Below are 6626 nucleotides of genomic sequence, written 5' to 3' on the forward strand. Positions count from 1 at the left end.
TTTAAATACATAGTTCTGTAGTCTTTTACAATTGGGTTATTTCATTTAGCGTAATGTTCTAAAGCAAGCTAAAAGGTTGCATGTGGCCCAGGATGGCTTTAAATGTGGCCCAACACAAATTCCTAAACTTTCTTAAAAAATTTTTTTTTTTTTTTTTTTTGAGACATAATTTCGCTCTTGTTACCCAGGCTAGAGTCCAGTGGTGTGATCTCGGCTCACTGTAATCTCCGCCTCCTGGATTCAAGCAATTCTTCTGCCTCAGCCTCCCAACTAGCTGGGATTACAGGCATGCACCACCACACCCAGCTGATTTTGTATATTTAGTAGAGACGGGGTTTCTCCATGTTGGTTAGGCTGGTCTCAAACTCCTGACCTCAGGCAGTCCACCTGTTTTGGCCTCCCAGAGTGCTGGGATTACAAGCGTGAGCCACCGTGCCTGGCCAACTTTGTTAAATTTTTTAGCTCATCAGCTATCACTAATGTTAGTGTATTTTATGTGTGGCCCAAGACAATTCTTCTTCTTCCAATGTGGCCTAGGGAAGTCAAAGGTTTGGACATCCCTGTTTTAAAGGTTCATCCAATGCTGTAGCATGTATTAGAATTTCAGCACCGTTTATGGCCAAATAACATTCCATTGTATGGACATAACACAACTTATTTATCCATTTGTTCATTGATGAACATTTGTGTTGTTTCTGGTTTTTGACCACCATGAATAATGTTGCCATAAACATTTGTATACAAATTTTTCTGTGAACATATGTTTTCATTTCTCTTAGGCATATACCTAGGAATAAATTTGCTGTGTCATATGGAAACTCTATATTTAATCATATGAGTAACTGCCAGACTGTTTTTCAGAGTGGCTGCGCTATTTTACATTCCCAACTGCAATGTACAAAGGTTCCAATTTCTCCATATTCTCACCAATGCTTGTTATAATCTGGCTTTTTTTTTTTCTTTTTTGAGACAGGATCTCACTCTGTCACCCAGGTGGTGCAGTGATATAATCATGGCTCACAGCAGCCTTAACCTCCCAGGCTCCAACAATCCTCCCATCTCAGCCTTCAGAGTAGCGGGGACTACAGGCACACACCACTACGCCGGGCTAATTTTTATTTTTGTAGAGACAGGGTCTCACTATATTGCCTTGCTGGTCTTGAACTCCTGGGCACAGGCCATTTGCCCACCTCGACCTCCGAAAGTGCTGGGATTACAGGCATGAGCCATGGTGCCCAGCTATCCGGCTTTTTCATTCTAGTCATCCTAGTGGATGTGAAGTGGCATTTCATCGTGGTTTTAATTTGCATTTCTCTGATGATGTTGACAATCTGGCAATTTGTTTATCTTCCTTGGGGAAATATCTTTTCAGGTTCTTTGCCCAATTTTTAATTGAGTTATTTTTCTTTTTATTATTGAATTGTACAAAGTCATAGATTTTTAATCACATTTTAATCTTGCATATGGTTATAGACCTATTTGAGATATTTTTAAAATTAGTTTTGGTAACATAGTCTTCTAGAAAATGATTCACTTCTCCAGCTTTTTCAAATCTACTGTCATAGAATTGCACGTTACACTCGCCTATAATTCTTTTCATCTCTTCAATATCTGTGGTTATATCATATCTCTTCTTCCTAATATTGTATATTTTAGCTTCTTTTCTACTCTTTCAATCTTATCCAGGCTTGTCTGGGGCGAATGCTTTATCTTTTATAGAAGATACAGTTTGGCTTTATTAAATTTTTTCACCAATTTTTCTTTTTACTTATTTATTTCAATGTTTATCTTTTAGATATTCCTTAATTGTCTTGTCTATTTTATTCCTTTTATTATTATTATTTTCTTCAGATACATCAGATAGGAGCTTAATATTGTTCATCAGTGTTAATCATCTGTGTATCTTTATCTTAGGTTGAATACTTTTTTTTTTGAGACAGAGTCTTGGTCTGTCGCCCAGGCTGGAGTGCAGTGGTGTGATCTCAGCTCACTGCAGCCTCTGCCTCCCGGGTTCAAGCTATTCTCCTGTCTCAGCCTTCTGGGTAGCTGGGATTACAGGGGCCTGCCACCATGCGTGGCTAATTTTTGTATTTTTAGTAGAAATGGGGTTTCACCATGTTGGCCAGGCTGGTCTCGAACTCCTGGCCTCAGGTGATCCGCTGGCCTCGGCCTCCCAAAGTACTGGGATTACAGGCATGAGCCACTATGCCTGGCCAGGTTGAATACTTAATTAACTTGGTTTAAAGTCTTCTTCTTTTTTACTTTTTTTTAAGAGATGAGGGTCTTGCTATGTTGCCAAGGCTGATCTTAAACTCCTGAGCTCAAGCAATCTCTCACCTCAGTTGCACCAAAGTACTGGGATTACAGGCATAAGTCTGGTTTAAGTCTTTTATTCTAAATAATAAAAATCTTTATATCTATATATTTTCTCTTGTGAAGAGTTTTAAATGCATCCTGCAAGTTTTATATAATTTGCTCTCCTTTTGATAATTTTAAATTTCACATTTTATGAACTCTAAAAATTCAGAGGTTATTTAATAGTGTTTATTCACGCCTATAATCCCAGAACTTTGGGAGGCTGAGGTAGGACAATCACTTGAGGCCAGGACTTCATGACCAGCCTGGACAACAGAGCTAGACTTGTCCCTTTTTAAAAAAGATGCATATAGGCCTGGCGCGGTGGCTCACGCCTGTAATCCCAGCACTTTGGGAGGCTGAGGCAGGTGGGTCGCCTGAGGTTAGGAGTTTGAGACCAGCCTGGACAACATGGTGAAACCCTGTCTCTACTAAAAACACAAAAATTAGTGGGGGGTGGTGGCAGGCGCCTGTAATCCCAGCTACTTGGGAGGCTGAAGCAGGAGAATAACTTGAACCCAGGAGGCGGAGGTTGCTGTAAGTCAAGATTGCGCCATTGCACTCCAGCCTGGGTGACAAGAGTGAGACTTCATATCAAAAAAAAAAAAAAAAAAAAATGCATATATATATATATATATATATATATAATCTTGTTATTTTAATTATTCAACCCCCAATTTCCTTGTGTATTTTTTTTTTTTTTTTTGGTCTACTGAATTGTGGAATTCTGAAGTTTATGTTTACATTACCCACTATGATTGTAGTTTTCTTTTTTTTTTTTTTCTACTTTGTAAGTTCTGTTTGTAGCTTTAAAATATGTTATTGTGCTTAACTGCGGCACAGTTTGGCACATATAGACTTATGGGTGTTTTGTGTTCTTCACGAAGAAGGAGTTTTTCTAGAAATGGGTATTGCATTTGATTTTTTTTCTTTTCTTTTCTTTTTTTTTTAGACAGAGTCTCACTCTATCACCCAAGTTGCAGTGCAATGGTGCAATCTCAGCTCACTGCAACCTCCACCTCCTGGGTTCAAGCGATTCTCATTCCTCAGCCTCCTAAGTAGCTGGGATTTCAGGCATGTAACCACGCCCAGGTAATTTTTGTATTGTTAGTAGAGACAGGATTTCACCACGTTAGCCAGGCTGGTCTTGAACTATTGACCTCCAGTGATCCACCTGTCTCGGCCTCACAAAGTGTTGCGATTACAGGTGTGAGCCACCGTGCCCAGCCGGATTTGATCTATGGATACACTAAAACTAAATCTCCTAATACTGAACCATCAGGACTGAAGGCCACACTGATTTTGTTAATTTGTGTGTAACCTTTATTTTCTGCTTATATTCTGACATAATTCTTTATCTCTGAAACGTCATAAAACAGAGATGTTTATGTTAAAATATTTGTCAATATATATCTAGTTGTAGATTTCCTTCTTTAAATTTTTGCTGAATACAGAGTGAATCCTGAGTCTACACATTCCCCCCATCCCCTTTCTTTTGACAAGTCTAAAAGTATAGAAAAAGGACCCCAAATAGCCAATCCAATCCTGGCAAAGAGGAATGAAGTTGGAGGGCTCACACTTCCTAATTTCAAAACTTACTACAAAGCTACAGTAATCAAAACCATTTGGTACTGGCCTAAGGACAGATATACAGACCAACTGACTAAAGTACAAAGCCCAGAAATAATACTTATTTAAGGCCAATGAGTTTCCAAAAGGGTGTCAAGGACGTTTCTTCATCCAGCGTCTGATGATCCACAGCCATGGCTGGGCCAGGGGCAGCTTTCAACTGGTGTGAGTTCCTCGTTCAGTGCTGGGGCCTTTGGCTTGGCTTCCTATCAGATACATAACACCCAATTCCCACATGCCTGTGGGAAGGAGCTCTTCGACAAGGCCAACAAGTACCACTTCTTACACAGTCTGGCCCTGTTAGGGGTGCCCTCTTGCAGAAAGCCCCTCTGGGCTGGGTTACTGCTAGCCTCCAGAACGACCTTATTCTTTACCTCTTTTACTACCAGGCTTGGGGTGGAGACCCCAGCATCCAGACTTTGTTCCCTGTGGGAGGGAGTCTGCTACTCTTGGGCTGGTTTGCTTTGGCTCTTTGAGTTCCCTTTTGTTTAATTACTGGGTTTTTGGGGGCAATTTTTTGAGAGTTGGAGCAGAAAAAGGATTAAAAGGGAAAGGCAAATAACAAACAAACAAAACAAAATGGTGCCAAGACCATTCAACAGAAAAAGGACAGTCTTTTAAATAAATGGTGGGAAAACTGGATATCCATATGCAAAGAACCATTGCCTTACCCCATATACAAAAATTGGATATACACAAAACTCAAAATGGATCAAAGACCTAAATGTAAGAGCTAAAACTATAAAACTCTTAGACGAAAACACAGGAGAAAAGCTTCCTGACATTGGATTTGGTGATGGTTTCTGGGATATGACATCAAAAGCACAGGTGACAAAAAAAAAATAGATAAATAGGACACTATCAAGCAAATGAAAAGACAGCCTGCAGAATGGGAGAAAATATTTGCCAATCATATATCTCAGCGGTCCCCACCCTTTATGGCACGAGGGACCAGTTTCATGGAAGACAATTTTTCCATGAATGGGGGCGGGGTGGAGGGTGATGGTTTTGGGATGAAACAGGCATTAGAGTCTCATAAGGAGCATGCAACCTAGATCTCTTGAATGCACAGCTCACAATAGGGTTTGCATTCCTGTGAGAATCAAATGCCACCACTGATCTGACAGGAGGCAGAGCTCAGGTGGAAAGCTCGCTCACCCGCTGCTCACCTCCTGCTGTGCGGCCTGGTTCCTAATAGGCCACAGACCAGTACCTGTCCGTAGCCTGGGGGTTGGAGACTCCTGATAAAACTGATAAGTGACTGATACCTAGAATATGTAAAGCACTCCTACAATTAAAAAAAAAAAAAAAAAAAAAAAAAAAAAAGGCAATCGGGTTCAAAAATGGACAAAAGACTTAAATTTACTTTTTTTTTTTTAAGACAGGGTCTTGCTCTGTTGCCCAGGCTGGAGTGCAGTTGCAGGATCGTGCCACTGCGCTCACTGCTCACTGCAGCCTTGACCTCCCCAGGCTCAAGTGATCCTCCTACCTCAGCCTCCCCAGTAGCCAGGATGATAGGCATTGCCACCACACCCAGCTAATTTTTTTTGTATTTTTTGTAGAGACAGGGTTTTGCCATTTGTCCAGCTGATTTCAAACTCCTAGGTTCAAACTATTTGCTCACCTCAGCCCCTCAAAGTGCTGGGATTATAGGTGTGAACCACCATGCCTGGCCCCAAATTAGCTTTTCTTCAAGGAAGATATACAAATGGCCAATAAGCACATGAAAAGATGCTCAACATCATGAAGTCATTAGAGAAATGCAAATCAAAACTAGGAGATACCACTTCACATCCATTAGGCTGGCTGTTGTATAAGGGTTCTCTAGAGAAACAGAACCAATAACATATAGAGAGATATACATTAAAGGAGATCTATTACAGGAATTGGTTCATGTCATTATGGAGGCCAAGAAGTCCCCAGTCTGCCATCTGCAAGCTGAAGAACCAGAAAGCTGGTGATGTAATTCAGTCTGAGTCTGAAGGCCTGAGAAGCAGGGAGCTAATGTTGTAAGTCCTGCTCTAAGTCTTAAAGGCCAAGAACTAGGAGCACCAATGTCCAGGTGCAGAAAAAGATGATGTCTCAGCTCAAGCAAGGAAAACGAATTTGCCCTTTCTCTGCTTTATTTATTTATTTATTTATTTATTTATTTATTTATTTATTTATTTTGACACAAAGGCTTGCTCTGTTGCCCAGGCCGGAGTGCAGTGGTGTGATCTCGGCTCACTGCAACCACGCCTGGCTAATTTTTGTATTTTTAGTAGAGACACGGTTTCACCATGTTCGCCAGGCTGGTCTTAAGCTCCTGACCTCACATGATCTGCCCTCCTCAGCCTCCCAAAGTGCTGGGATTACAGGCGTGAGCCACCACTCCTGGCCTCCTCTGCCTTTTTGTTTTATTCAGGCACTCAAGAATTGGATGATGCCTGCCCACACTGAGGAAGGAGATCTTCTTTACTCAGTCTACCGATTCAAATGCTAATCTCTTCTGTGACAAACTCACAGACACGCTCAGAAATAATGTTTTATCAGCTATCTGGGCAGCCTTCAGCCCAGTCAGGTTGACACATGAAATTACCTATCACAGCTATTGTCAGAAAAAAAAAAAAAAAAAGGAAAATAACAGGTGTTGGCAAGGGTGC

At 40.9% G+C, this 6626-nt stretch overlaps 1 pseudogene; it reads left to right on the forward strand.

Moving 5' to 3' along the window:
- The first annotated feature begins 4118 nt into the window (after window positions 1-4118).
- LOC103216072 (transmembrane protein 256 pseudogene) lies at window positions 4119-4889 on the forward strand (annotated as a pseudogene).
- Window positions 4890-6626: the final 1737 nt, after the last annotated feature.

The sequence above is a fragment of the Chlorocebus sabaeus genome, chromosome 9 (genome assembly GCF_047675955.1).
Source record: "Chlorocebus sabaeus isolate Y175 chromosome 9, mChlSab1.0.hap1, whole genome shotgun sequence".
Lineage (NCBI taxonomy): Eukaryota > Metazoa > Chordata > Mammalia > Primates > Cercopithecidae > Chlorocebus > Chlorocebus sabaeus.